The following is a 15,104-nucleotide window of genomic DNA, read 5'->3' as shown; positions in this document are numbered from 1 at the left end:
GGTTTGGGACTGTGTGGCACTGAAGGGGCTGGGAGTGGCTCAGCAAAAACCCTTTGCTGGCTCTGGGAACTGAAGGTGGGTGCACAGAGGGGGATGTGCCTGGATCTGGGCATGGCTGAGCCAGAGATGAAGCTCTGTGAGTTGCTGGAAGCAGAGACCTTGAGACCTTGTTAAAAATAGCACAGGGAGAAATAAAGCAGCAGGCAGCAGAGAGGAAGGGAGGAGAAAGAGGTGACGCTGGGGTCAACGGGGTTTGGGGCTGGAGGTGAAAAAAGCCATGAGGAGGACTGGGAGTGAAAGGCAGGAGCTGCACCCAGGGTTTGCTCTGCTCTTCCTGCCCAGGCCATGGGTAAAAGCAACAGTGGGAAAAGAGTCCTGAGGTGGCCCTAGAGAAAAGGGGGAGCGCTTCTTATGGGAGGAAAAAAATTACCAAAGGCAGCTGGAGGTGTGTAATTACAATTACGATATGTTAAGTGTTAGCGCAATATACCCTCTGCAAAGGGATGGCATGGAAGCTGTGAGGGAAAGGCTGGTAGGAAGAAACTCAGTTAATTAGTTAATCAGAATGCTTTAGGAAATGTTTCAACTCGATTTCTTACCCCACCCCCCACCTCTATGTCTGTAACTATCAAATTGTTTGTTGCTCAAGCTTAAAGTGAAATCCCCCCTTAGCCTGCCACGGGTGACTGCTCTGTGTGGAGCTAAAGGAGGAAAACGAAATAGCTCTGCTGTGGAAAGAAGACCTCGCCTGAAAGATCTTTAATTTCTTTGAAAAGCCCAATCATTGTTTTTTTTCTGATGCATGTGCAAAACTAAACCTGAGAAATTCCTTCTTTGTATTTAGACCATCACCCCCATTTCACCTTGTCTGCTGGGATCAGTCCCAGTGTGGCTCTTGAGCTGTCCCTGAGCAGGGGGTTGTCTGGGGAGGGGTGAGAGCTCATGGCCCCCCAAACCAACCCTGACCACCACCTCCCCCAAGGTGCTGCTAGCACTCATGGCTGCCATAGCCCCGCCAGGGAAGCAGAGGGAGAGCATTACCCAGCTTTGCACAGGGGAAATTATATAATTGGAACTGTTTGGATTTAGAAATTAAAATAATTTGGGTTTGCTCGGAAAGGTTCACACAACGTCAGCTTCCATCAGGCAGATGAGAAGCAGAGATGCCCCAGGAGTGAGCACTCTGACAGCTCTCCCAAATAACACCCGCTTTGCTGGGGCTCCCCGCTTTTATTTCCTCTGCCCTATTTGGAGGGTGGTGGGAGGGGTTTTCCTCCCATGCTGGATAAATTTCCCAGAGCAGAGATATCACCTCTATTGCATGCCCATCCAGCCCTGGCTATGTCACAGAAGGCAGATGGTGCTCCAGAGCCAAGGGAGAAGCTTTCTACTGGTCCCCAAGATCATTCTTTCTGCCCCAAAACCTCTGGGCAAGACAGTAAGCAGTCTGCTCCTTGTGCTGCATTAAAAAACAAAAAAAACCAAAAAACCAAAAAAACCCCCCAAAACCCTGCTGTGCTAATAGTGATTTTGAGGGACCCTGAAGCATTTGAGTATGCTCAGAGTGCAGGACATTTAGTCCTTGCATTGAGAAATTCCACCTAAAATGCTTCTTCAAGCCACCTCCTGTCCTGGGTCTGTCTCCCAGCCTGTCCCCACCACCTACGTGTTTCTGTTGAGGATACCTTCTCCCGCAAGATCCCTGAATCTTTCCAGGCTCATTGCTCTCCCGGTTCCACCCGTGTTTCAAACTATCCCTGCTTTTGTTGAGTTATTTCTGTTCTCAGCGTGACCTAATTAGGCATCATCTGCAAATGCAATTACTTTGCCATTTATCTTCTTGATCATGAATGTTCATCTTGAACAAGACCGGGCCTAGTGCTGGTTCCCAAGCTGGCCTTGCTTCACAGCCAATTAATTCCTCCAAGAAAGATCTCATAGACAGGGTGAAATGCTGTGTATCCTGGTGTCCTGCCAGCTTTTATCCCTCAGTCCCTGCCTCCAGAGAGGGTGTGATGTCCTGTAAAACACCAGTCAGCTTTGACCGCCATGGTTTGTCCTTAATAAATTCTTCCTTTGCATTGCTTGTGGCTTTGCTCTCCTTTGGGAGCCAGCAAATGCCTTTTCCTTAATCCCTAATTTTTCCTTGCCTGATGGATGAAACAAATTTCCTGGCTACTAATTGTCAGTCTCCTTTTCCAGTCTCCCCCTTTTTTTTCTTTTTAATTTTGCTTTGTGTTTATTTCCTTCCCTGCCAGTCCCCACTGCCCCCTGAGCCCTCCATTGATTTGTTACGCCAGCTCAGAATTTGGCTGCCTGTGATTTTATTTCTGTTGATGGTGGTGGGTTTTGAAGTGGCAGAGGCTTGCTAAGTTTGTTAGCAAATTCCCTTAATAATTCAAAACGCATGTTTCTTTCCCTGGCTGATTTGTGTATGTTGGGTTTGTCAAGCATTCCCTTACGTGCCTTTTATCAGTAAGTGTATTTACAAGGTCTTCATTACTTCCTAATTGACCATGCCTCTTCTCTTTAGTTATCGCCTTAAAGAGCAATTTAAAAAAGCAATTCAGCAACAGCCATTTTAAAGCTCTTCATTCCTTCCATCCCCTTTCTCATTTATTATTATCCTTCTGCCTTGCTAGCACTTCTTTTCCCCAATGTCTTTAAAAGCCTTTTATACTCTCTGGAACATGTTAGCAGCTCTAACTTATTCCACCATCAGCTGCCATCCCCGTGGCTTCACCCTTCTTGTCCCCAGTTTTGGTCCTTCCCCCCCTCCTTGCTGCTCATGTTTATTCTGTAATTTCTTAGCCCTAATACACCAAGGGTGAGATATTTGGCAGTGGGCTTTCAACCTCTGGGTAGAGGATGGGTGGGGATGGGAGTGATGCTAAGTCCCAGTGTCCATGGGACTGATCCTGCCCCAAGGCAGATGTTCCCTCCAGCCACTGCTGCTCCTTCCCATGTGTCCTCCTACTTCTGTAAGTCACTTCACTCCATCAGCTCCTCCCAGACACCAGCTCCAAGGTCAGTCACACGCTGTGCAAAAAACCAGCATTTTAATTGGTGGGTTTTGGATTTGTGCAGTGCTGTGCTCCCTGAACCTCCAGAATCTCCTTCATCTTCTCGTGCCGCTTCCAGTGCCTGGTTCTAGTTTCCCTCTCCTCCTCCTGCATCATAATTTTGCAAGCTGGGGGACTGGAACTAAACAAGTATTCCCTTGATTTATTCATACATTCATAAGCTTTAAGGCCAGGAGAAACTATTATCTCACTTATCCCGACCTCCTGCATATTACAGTCCATTAAACCTCATCCGGTTATCCCCATACTGAGTTCCGTAATTTGTTTGGCTGGAGTGTATCTTTTTGGAAAGGCCCCTGGTCTTGATGTGAAGACAGGTTTATATAATAGTATTTTCTGTCCCACCCTTTATATATTCTATTATGTTTTATTTGGGTTTTGAATGCTGCTACACAATGCACAGAGGCATTTGGGGGAATATCTGCAGTGATGTTTAGGAGTTTTTCTTTTTACTTCAGCTACATTCAGACCATTTATTACACACAAACAGCCCAAGGCACCCCCATCCATCTCCTCTGTGCCAGGACCCAGACAGGCTGGGGTCCATCCTGTGCCCTGTACTGCATTTGCCACCCTCCATTAACCCACCCCAAATAGTTTTGCAAGTTTTCACCATTTTAGAGCCATAGTAGAGAGGGAGACAAGCCTGGTTCTGGTGGAGATCTCTGGGCACCTTGTGGTTTAATGTTTTCTTTCTCTTTCCTCTTTGAAAACTGGTCTTTTTTTTCCCCCCCCTGTGTTTTGTCTTCTGTGGCTTATGTTCCTTGACATGTCGGCTGGTTTTGATCTTTTTTCTCTTTCTGCATTACAAAATTGTCAGCTGTGTAACCTAGAAACAGGGCTGGCTGAATGATATGTTTGCAAATAATGTTTGTTAGAAGTTTATCTCTTTCTAGCTCATGAATCATGCTTGCTCCAAACCTGGTTTCAGGGGACATGCTTATAAGGAGGAACGGGTGCCATGCAGCATGTCACCAGCCGGCTGGGGAAACCAGGCTTTACTCCTGAGCTCTGCATGGATATCCCCCAGGACTTGGCATGAGCCACATCCTCCTCCTCTTCTGTGGCATCCCTGTACTTCTGAGCTCAATGCAGATATGTCCTTCTCACCTTTTGTCTTTGTGTTTAAGCAGGAAAGTCCAGACTGGCAGGGCACTGCATCCCACATCTGGAGCCCAGAGGTGCAAATTCACGTGGGCACCATCATTCTGCAGGTCATTAATGACCAGGCCTTCTAACACATCTGTTATATCAGCCCCTTATGGCATGTGCTGGCACAGCCCCTTTCATTAAATGATTCTATGGACCTCAGTGCAGGCCAGAGTCCTTCCTCATTCCCACCACTGCTGTTTGGGGAAGCAAACAATCCCTGTAGCTTCTTCTTTGGGTTTTCCTTCTCCATCTTGGCTTTTCCCTTAGATCCCTTTGCTGCCAGCTTTGCCATTGCAAGGCTGGTGTGTGCTCTGCAACCTGCCCATGCTCCCAGGCAGCTCCCATCCGTCTTCCTTCTCATGGCAGCATCTGCAAAACAGCTTCTAGACTTGGGCTGCAACCCTTGCCCCAGTCATCCCTTTTCACTCCCCTTTTCCACAGACACATTGGTGGCACTTCTTGCCTTCCCCTCTAAGCAGTTCTTCTCCTCTCACAGTGCACTGCCATGTGCTAGGCACACGGTCCCAGGTGTTTCTGCCAAAGCCAGAGTACTTCCATATCCATCCTCATTTAATTTAAACACCGACAAATTCTCCCAGCTACAGTGTTCATCCATCTCCTAAGCTGTCCAATTCATGCAGCCACTTCACAACTCTCCCTGGATGTGTCCCTGGGTTGGCTGAGCATCAGAGCTGGCTGGTTTTATTTATTTTACTTGTAGCTGTCCCTGGGTTTTGCAAGCAGGCACCTACCTGTGCTTTGCTGTCTGCTCCCTCCCAGTGGCTCAAGCCCTTCCAATTAGGTCACCAGTTCCTAATTGCAAATAATATTTCTATGTTTTTCTTGGGACATAACAGTGAAGACATGCTCTGTGGAACACCCAGTTGTGTCTTGGTGGAGGCGCTGTTTGTCCTCAGCCTCATCTTGGATGCAGACCTTTGAGTTGGGGGCATGTGGTTCATTTCTCTGCGCTTCCTCACATCTGCCCACCTTGAATTTTGCAACCCAAAGCCATGCTCCCGGGTGTGCCTTGGGGTCACATTCAGCCATTCAGTTCCTCTGCCTATCCCCTGGGAAGGGCAGCAGCTGGGGCTGTGCACCCCACTCCAAAATACCTCTGCCCCTCTCCGCATTGGTCCTGTTTGGCTCTGTGGGTAATGCTCGCATCTCAGCCGACACTTCATACTTCAAGCCCTCACCCTTCACTTGTTGGAGCCTGTTAATCTTGGCAATTAGCTCTTGCTCTGATGCAATTTTCATTCACGCTCTCCCTCTCTGAAATCCCTCTAAGACCCCCTCGGAGCATGTTCCTGGGTTGCTGCAGCTGCCTGCTTGGCTCTGCACCATCCCTCCCCAGCAGAGACCGAACATGGTGAGCACACCAGGCACTTATTTAGGTGTTATATGTGCTCAGACGCCTGCTCCCTGACATTGCTTGCTGCAAATCTGACAAGAGCAGTATGTCACCCTTCTACCTCTGCCCTCCCATCCTGCTGGGGAGATGGGAGAGCCAAACGTCTCCTTTATGTCTATGAAGCCTGAAGGCCTGATAAAGATTCAGGGTGAGCTATCGCTGGAATGAGGAGCAGGCAGAAATCTGAGCTGCATAATTAGGTACTTTGGGGACTGTATCAAAATGCAGCTGACTATAGATTTCTGTACAGTACGTGCTCTTCTGCATTGACTTTCCTGCTCCTTCTTCCACTAATGCACAGAGAGGTGGTGGGAAGACCCCTTGCCCAGGCCCCTGGAGATGGAGCTCAGTGTGATCCCATGAAAGAGCTGAGCAAGAAGCTGGAGGTGAAGGGCTGGCAGGATGCAGCTAGGAGCCTGGAGTGTGGAAACTTTAGCCACTTGCTTCCTGGTGTGCTCTGGGCTATATGACTTTGAAACCTTTCTGTAAATAACCAGGTTCATGGAGGGGCTGCCTGGTGCCACCATCACTGTCTGTTCCTGGCAGAGATAGACCACAGAACCTAGCTAATGGTTTAGGTTAAAAATATGTAATTTTAAACAGGTTGAAAATTGCAGTGTGTTTTCTCTCTCAAATCAAGACTAAGTTGAAATATCAAAAATGTTCACAGAATGGGAACAAAAAGAAGATTAAGAAATGTCAGACTTTGCCACCGACATTTTTGATGGAAATACTTTGACATTTGCAAACCCAAATGTTTAGTTTGTCAAACTAGATGGAAATGTCACACCAAGCCAAGTTGAAACACTAATCTGTCAGCTCCTGGGAGGCTGCCATCTCTCATGGGATCCCCCTTCCCCAGCCACCCCTCAGGGTTCCAGGAGCTGCCCCGTACCCTTGAGCAGGAGGGGAATGGGATTTGTGCCTCTGCATTTGAGGGTCCACTACAGTTGGGCAGGTAATAACAGCTGAAATCCCAGTGGAGTAAGGCCATTCATGGAAACAGGAAGAAACAGGCAGATTTGGTATTAGGATGCTAATCCACGAGACAAGAAACCACGTCCCCTTGCCTGCTCTCCTACAGATTTCACTGCGGATTTGGGCAAGCCAGTCCTGCTGTGTTGAGGTTCCCCCTCTGTAAACAGGAGTAATAACTCTTCCCTGCTTCAGCTGGAGGTTGCAGGCTTAAATCCATTAATATTTGTGAAGTGCTCAGATGTCAAAGTAACAGGGTCCTGTAAGAACTGGAGAGAGCGGTGTGGCCATTCGGAGGTGGCTTTATGTGAGACGTGCAGGAGGCTGCCTGCAAACCCAGCAGCAGTAAATCCTCAATGTGGGAATAGCATTTGAACAGCAAAAGGGAAACATGAAGTGAAAGTATATGGTGTATCTGGGGACTTGGGGGTGTAACTGGACCTGCAGCCCAGTGCTGGGCAGCTCTGGACTGGAATTGCCTGGAAGAGGGGCTTAGGCTCTCCTGGCCTCTCACAGCTAGTGGTCATTGGGGTGCTGCTGTGCCCCAGCAGAGGGGTGGGTGTAAGCCGGTGGGAACTGGGGTTTTCCTATCCCACCACCCAACCCTTTCATTTTGTTGGTTTTTTTTTAACCTTATGTTTGCTGGAAGAGTTTGAGGAGAAAAGGCAAAGAGACATGTTTGAATTAAGGAACACTCTTTGGAGAAGACATTCAGAAGTAATTTTAACTATTTTGTTGTTGTCTGGCAAAACCCAAAATGCCTGGGTTGCTTTTTGTGCCCCTATGTTAACGTGCTGATCTGATACTTGCGGGTGAGACATAATTCATTGTGTGCACAAACCACTCATCCTCTATTGCTTTGTGGACCAAAAACTACAAGGCCAACCACCACAACTGTTGCCTCTCTCCTGCCTATAAACACACAGATCTCATGCACTGGTTTCGACTAGAGATGCCTTGCTGGTGTCGAGTTTTCTTGCCTGTAATTATCAAAACCTTTGAACTAGGTAAGCCTCCAGCTGCTCTTTAGGGCTGGTGACCCCCAGAGCCTCTCTCACCTTCTGTAGGAGCAGTGAGAGCTGCAGCAGAGACCTTGAAGCAATGGGAGCCTGAGATATTCAGTACCTGCTGCTGTGTGGGATGTCTCGTGGTGGTTATTAATGCCTCTGCTTTGCTTACCCAAGTGTTTAGACAGTTCAATACATTTTCAGACCTGTCCTTACCCTATTGTTGGGAAAGATTCATTAGGACTTTGGCTGGAAATTATAGTGACAGATAGAGATGGGTAATTTATGGCTTTTCTTGAGGGTTGTGCAATTATTCAATAAGTGTCTTTCCTTCCTCTACCTCCCCCAGCCACTTGTTGGAAAAAAATATTGAATTTATTTGTGGGAAAGTAGCCACTGACAAATCTGTGAATGGCTGGGAGAAACATAGTAAAGCCCTTCAGGCATCTTTGCTTGCTTTCTTCAGCTGGGATGAGAGCTCCCATGCCCACTTCTTGCCACGCACACATTGCCTCCTCAGTATTTCTTCCACCAGCTCTTCATTTGCTCCTCATGAGGTCCCTGCTCACCCAGCACTGTTTGGTTCTGTGTATTTATGTCTGTCCTCTCTAGCCTATGAAGGAGAATGCCCCAAAGACAGTGCTGGGGCTGGCCCACGCAGCTTTCAAAGCAGAGACCAGAATGAAGCCTGGTATCTCCCAAGGGTGCCAAGGGAGGTCCCCACTGGGGCATTCCATGGGACCCTTCTGGCATCTGTCCAGCTGTGCACTCACACATCCCAGCAACTACCCCTCAATGTCCACATCTGTCTCAAAGACAGTGCAGATGCTTACCACTTTCAAGTGCTGGGGCCATCCACAGCTGGGCAAACAAGCAGCACGCTCTGTCCCAGAAAGAGAGATGGCATCAGGGTGAAGCACCCCATGGACCTTGTCAGACCTACTGATCCTGCTGGACCTGGGCACTGCATGGGACTCCCCACTTTCCTGGGCTATTTCAGGGTGCCTGTCCTCTTGGACAACTGATCCCTGGGGAGGGAGGTGTGGGGTTTCACCTTACCTTGCTGTCAGGAGGTTATTCAGCTGGATAAATGCCTGGCTGCTCTCTGCATGCTCATCCTCTGGGAGAGGGAGGAGGGTCCCTCTGAGGGCAAACTCAGCCCCCAAAATCAGGCTCTCACTTGGCAATTCCTGCTGGAGGAGATGCTCGGTCTCAGCCCAGGGACCTTCTCCATGCCCTTAATCACAGGTAGAGTCATTTTTTGCCTGTGTAGTCCCTGGGCTTCTGCCCAGGGGCTTAGAAAGTGACATTATCTGAGGTGGAGCAACCAAGGCTGAGCACAATGTCCTCGAAGAGGGGGTGCAATCGATGGAGGTACTGGCTCCGTGGCATTTCCACTGTTATCTCTCCCACTTCTTTCACGTTTTAACATTTTGTTTGAATTAGTGGGGCCTGTTCCTCACAGTATGCATGACTATGCATTTGTCTACTTTGGATTTCATCTGCCATTGACTGGCCCATCCATCAAGCTCTCTTCGGGCCTTTTGAAGTTCCCCATAGTCTTCTCTTGTTCCGAACACTCTGTGCAATTTGGGTCCTCTGCCAGATTTTTCTTATGACATTTTTCATTCTCCTTTTCCAAATCATTAATGCATATCTTTAACCACCAGTATTAGCATGAAAACTTAGGGAGCCTCTCTGTGAGTGCTGTAGCCTTCTGGAAGGTAGACCTCTTTAATATACACTGTTTTGCCTCTCTGTTTCCAACCATTAGAGTTACTTTTTCCATTTGATTTGCAAGCATTTAATTCCCTTAATAGCCTCTCATAAGGGAGACCTTGTCAAAGACCTTTGAAGCCCCAAACACATTATGTCAAGTAGTTCTCCTTACTTCACCCTCCTCATGATGGGAGAAAGCATCCTAGCAGATTAGAGGCATGAACTTCCTTTCAGGAAGCTGGGACAGCTCACCCCCCTCTCACTTGTTTAATTTACAGGTTTTAAAATTAAGCTTCTTATTATGAGCGCCTTCATCTCTAACCACCAATTCAGTTCTTACAGCCTTTAAAAGAGTCATGTCTCTACACCTGCCAGAGAGCAGACGATTTCCCTTGGTGGCTCTTTTGTGAGCAGCCAGGTCACTGGGTGAGCAGGAGCCGTCAGAGCCTTTGGGTATTTCCCTTTCAACTCTAGAAGCTTTGTGCTGGACGGGCTCGTACAATCTCTGTTCCTTTGGCATTGCTCTTTGTAGAAATGCTTCATTGTTATCACCTGAAAATAATAGGCACCTCGCTGCTGTTCCTGCTGCGCATGAGCTGGTTTAAAAGAAACCTTCCTAGGTGCTGCCGAGAGTTCTTTGCCTGCCCTGGCTCTTCGCATTGTGCCCCAGCGATGCTGGCAAGTCGAGTCACGCAGCAGTGCCAAGGGAGGAGGATGGGACCGATAAGATCCTGGCCAAAGCTGGGCTGTCTCTTCATTAAAGGTATGGGGTAGAAACCTGTTTCACCCGCCGCCCCGTGATTAATGCCGCTTCACTCCCGTGAATCATCCCAGGCCTTGTGTAAGGCTTACACTGGCTGCGCAGCAGAGCTGTGTTTCTGTGGCTTTTATAAAGTTCTGTGCAATTTATGCATGCTGCTCCTGCTTTAAAACATTTACGGTCTTTATTCAAGGCTTGAGGATTTACGCTCCCCTCACCTGGGGCCCTGGGAATGGTACCGCTGGCGGGATGATCCCGGGGCCAAGATGCTATTTATTGTTACCAGAAACAATCCTGCCCCGCGGTGATTTCTGACCATGAGGAAGGAAAAACTGCTGTTTTTCTCTCCAACACACAATATCCATGAATCTTTAAACAGAGGGAATTATTTCTCTGGGTAGCATGTGCTGGTGAGGACGTTTAACTCTAAGAATATGTGACAGCTCATCAGTGGAGGGAGAAAGATGGTTCTGGGGAGGTGGAGGGAATGCTGAGTGCTTTCACCAGGAGCAACCCCTCTGCCAGGATTCCCACAGCAGCCTTGGGAAGCTGCCAGTCAGGAAAACCAACTGCTCCCAATAATGGGGTAACCCCCTCCTCCTGGGATACCCCATTCCAGGGGCAGTTCCCCTGCAAGACCGCCTGTCCTGGCCAGGGCTTGAGGTTTTGTGTTTTTTAAACAGTGTGTGGCGACTTCTGCCTAAGCTTCTCCAGACAAACCTTTTGTGCCAAATTACCTGTCTAGCTGGGCTCTTATCTCGGTGTTTATCACCACCACCCCTCGCTGTCAGCACTGTTTATAAGCAGGGGAACCGAAACCCTATGCTAAGAAATTTCCTCCTCCTCCTCTTTTCTTTCAAATCTGCATCTGTTCCAGACTCCCTTTCATTAGAGACCACATGAAAGCCAAAATAATCCCAGGCTATCAGGCATAGAAACCTTCACAAGGTAAATAAGGCACACCCTGGCCCAAGCTCTGCCCTGGCACCCAGGGAGGTCCTGTCCCGCCTGTGTCACCTGCATCCTTATTGTTGGGTACCTGCAAGGCCTCCTTGCACCCACTGGGATGTTTACAGAGCCAAGGTGAAAATTCAGACTGCAAAGTAATGTTAGACACCCAGCATGTCCTCCTGCTCCTGCATCCCAGTTGGTACAGCAATGGTGCTGAGCGAGCACCCTGGGGGGGGTGAGGGGGGGGTGGAATGTGCTGCTCTTTGCCTTTTTTTACCTGTTGTAAAAATATTTGTAGAGTTGCAGTGGGCTGTAAAGAGTGATTCTGGGGAGGGAGGAGCAGGGCTGATACCGATTAGGCAGGAAATGGCTCGAAGTGGATGGCATCCATATGGGAGAGCTGATAGATTTGGCGTCTTGCAGGCATTGCTTGATGGATCCACTGATAACCTGGCAGCAAAACAGACCTGGGCTCTCTGATTCCCTGCCAGAAGCTGATCCACAGCCTGCTGGGGCGGTTGGCCTTCGTTAACACCTTTCTGCCATGGGAACCTGCCGCCCTGCCCTGGGGGCTGGTGGCCCCATGGTCTCTCCAGGAGCCCTGGGGTGTTCGGCCAGCCGGTCCATGCTGTGCTGCCTGCCAGGGATGCTGCTTGGTCTCCTTCCCTTTGAAGGCTCAGCATGAAATCTGGTTGGAGTTTAGGGAGGCAGGAGGGCAGCATGCAGAGCAGCCTGCGTCCTTGGGATTAAAAAGCTTCATTTTGCAGCTCTGGAAAGAATCAGCGGGTTTCCATGCTGGGCTCCTGCCTTGCATTGGAGACAGATGGAGAGTATGAAACATGGGGAAAGTGGTTGCCTGCTCCTGCCGTGCTGGGGGCTGGCTCGCTCATGGGCACAGGTCCTGCTCTGTGTCTTTCTCCAGGTGGTTTAATATTGGGACCAACCTTTTGCACATCTCTCCCATTTCTAAAGCCTACATGGAGTTGGTGGAAAGCCAATGACCCAAACGTTCTGTGGGGAGACACTTGAGGTGGCCAGGACCCCAAGGGAGGTCTTCCCATGCTAAGGAGAGCTAGTGCATCCTGCTCTGTGGTGCCTCTCTATCTCTGGAAGCTGGCAGTGAAAACAAGGGGAATTCAGAGAAGAAATCAAAATGTCACAGTGTGCTTCTGGTTGCTGGAAAAGAAGCAAGATGGTGAAAATGGTCATGTAACAGAGGGTAGACATCCCTTGCAGAGATGAGTTGGAAGAGGCTTGGGAAGCAGCAGCCACCAACTCCACCAACTTCCCTATGCTGCCCATCCCTCCATCCCTTGTGTGGATGTAGAGGTTCCCTGGTACAACATGGCTCAGTTCTGCCCGTGCTGGTGACAAGAGTGTGCTCGGAGAAAACCAAGCTCTCATGGTGGGAGATGAGATACATAGCAATTGCTCTGAACCTGCTGAGGGCTACAACATATTTGATGGCTAAAGTACAACCCCCAAAAGCCCTGGCAGCCCTCTCTTTTGCTGGCTGCATTAGTTGCAGGGAGAACTGTTTGCTCCTGTGCTCAGGTCACAGCCTCCTCAGCTGCAAGTCAGAGCTGTAATTTCCCTGTGGTTATTTCTAGGATAACTTATTTCAGGTTTTTATGATGCTTACAAATTGGGCAACATCTTAAAACATAATTCAGGCCTTAACTGGCTTTAGATGTGTGTGATTTTACAGGGATGTGTAAAGTATTTTTAAGTGTTTGTAAATTCCAGGAATTGGAGCTGTGGGGACAGGGAGGGATAGAGGGTCTGGCCCAAAAAGGCTTTTGGATATGCAGGCTGCTTACAGCCATAGGCAGCTGCATGGTTTGAGCAGGTTGCAGAGCATGTAGCAAATGCAGGACAGGGAGTTTTTGTCTTCTCTTCCCCTGCAAAATTTGTTTAATTTGTGGTTTGTACAAATCACTGTGGAGCCAAGCACTTACCATGATAGGTAAGAGGTGCTGTAATGGGGAGATGGCTCCTGGGCTCTGGGAATAAAGGGGAGTAGATGAATTGAGGTGAAGGTGTGTTCCTCAGGAACAATGATCACAGTGGCAGGAACCAGCTGTAGAAGCCATTTTGTGCCTTTGCATGATCTTCCATGAAAATCTTCCTGCTGGGATGGAGAAGTTGGCAATTCTGGGGACACAACCAGCCCTGAGCCAGGGGCTGCTTCCCTGGCCTCTGCAGTGACCTGGATGTGTGCTACCATGGAGCTGACATTACTCCCATAGTTCATACAGGAGTGGCCCTTGTCTGTGCAGAGGCATGGGCTCAGCTGAAGGGTGACAGTCCCCCAGACCCCACCCTGGCCACCAAGCAAAGAGATCATCCCAGAGGCAGCTTGCAGGGATGGGTGGAGAGGTTTCTGTTATTTACTCCTGTCATTAATGAGCCACCAGGAGTCACCACGGGCTGGGATGGGATTTGCCAACACAGACAGAAGTAGAGCACAGTCCTGGGGCAGAGGCATCCGGGCGGGTCACACTGATGAGACCAGCAGAAGGGACAACCAGCTAAGGAGAATGGCTGTGTAGAGGTGAGACAGAACTGGATTGCAAAAAAAAACAACAACCCACGATCACCCAGCGAGGAGCCAGAGCTGATGAGCAGGAGCCGGGGTGCTAAGAGAAATGCCACTTCCTGGTGGGGAGGCAGAAGAAACAACCCAGGCAAGCTGGCTGTTATGGAAGGTGATATCCAGGTGAGCAGAGCTCAGGGAGGTGCAGCATCTTCCCTGCCCTCATCTCCAGTGCCCAAAGCAGGCAGAAATCTCTGTGGGTGTTTGCATTTGTGGAAATAACACTATCATCTTGCTCTGCCCGCTGGTCAGGGTCTGGGGACTTCACTGCAATGCAGTCCTCAGAGAGGTCTGGGATTCTGGCTGCTGTTTCAGGCACATAAGGAAGATGTTATTGTGAAGTGTTCTGTTCCGTCCCTGCTGGGGGCTGGGGGGGGAGTCAGAGCACCCCTGCGCAAGGCAGAATGACAGCAGAGAAGCCAGGCAGACTCTTTGGCATGGAGTCTACCATCACAATGGCACCCATGGCCAGGCTGGCCTGGCCTGGAAGCTTCTCCCTGCTGCTAGCCTTGGATGACGGCAGCCACCAGTCTCTCCACCAAAGCCCACGTGAGTTTTCCTGCTTGCCTCTCTTCCAAAAACAGCAACTTCCAGCCCACGGGAGAAAGCTGAGCGTAACAGTGGAGACACTGTGATGATGCACTGTCTCACCAACACCTACCCACGTCTGCAGGAGGAGGAACCCGCCTTGGCAGGCATCCCACCAGGCAACTCCAGACCCCCATCACGGGGGATGGAGTGGGCCGGGGATGTACAGCCACAGCCCCTGGACTTACTGTCACTGGGAGCTTTCATAACTTTAGCTGCAGACTGGTAGAGACTGTGTGATTAAGGTCCCTCTGGAGCAGATTGCTGGAGGAGATGCTGCTGATCCTCAGGAGACACCCGAGAAATGTTTGCAGGGAACTCCTCAGGGATGGGCAGAGCTGGGGTTGGGTCCCTTTCTCTACCTGCAGCCTGTGCCCACAAAATGTGCTCAGGTCCTGCAAGGCTGCCCCAGGAGACAACATAGGATTGGGGACCACCGAAACTGTCACTGGGCTCTGGAAGTATGCTATCAGCTGCACACGGGGCTCTGAAGGGAGCCAGGGTAAGGACTGTGCTTTTGGGAGAGGCTTCCTCATCCCCTGAGCTCCCCCTGAGGCAGGCTTGCTAACAGTGGGGAGTGTGCTGGGGAGGTAACAAAGTGCTGACAAGAACCAGTTTGTATTTCTGGATGGGGTTTCACAGCTCCCCACGGTGCTGCCCCATCTCCGTGGGGCCAGGGGAACACCCCGTGGGGGCGAGGGCCAGACCCGCTCATGGGAAGGGGTGCAGGAGACGCCGGCTGTTGGTACGAATTCAGCCCCGCTCCACCATAAGGAAGTGATTGAAGCTTTCACGATCTGTTTAACCGGTGACATATGTTTCCTGCCGGGGCGGCGGCGTGCTGCATGCCGGCGGATGA

Source organism: Calypte anna, chromosome 9, assembly GCF_003957555.1.
Source record: "Calypte anna isolate BGI_N300 chromosome 9, bCalAnn1_v1.p, whole genome shotgun sequence".
NCBI lineage: Eukaryota > Metazoa > Chordata > Aves > Apodiformes > Trochilidae > Calypte > Calypte anna.
The sequence above is the reverse complement of the archived record's forward strand: the minus strand, read 5'-3'. Positions refer to the sequence as shown.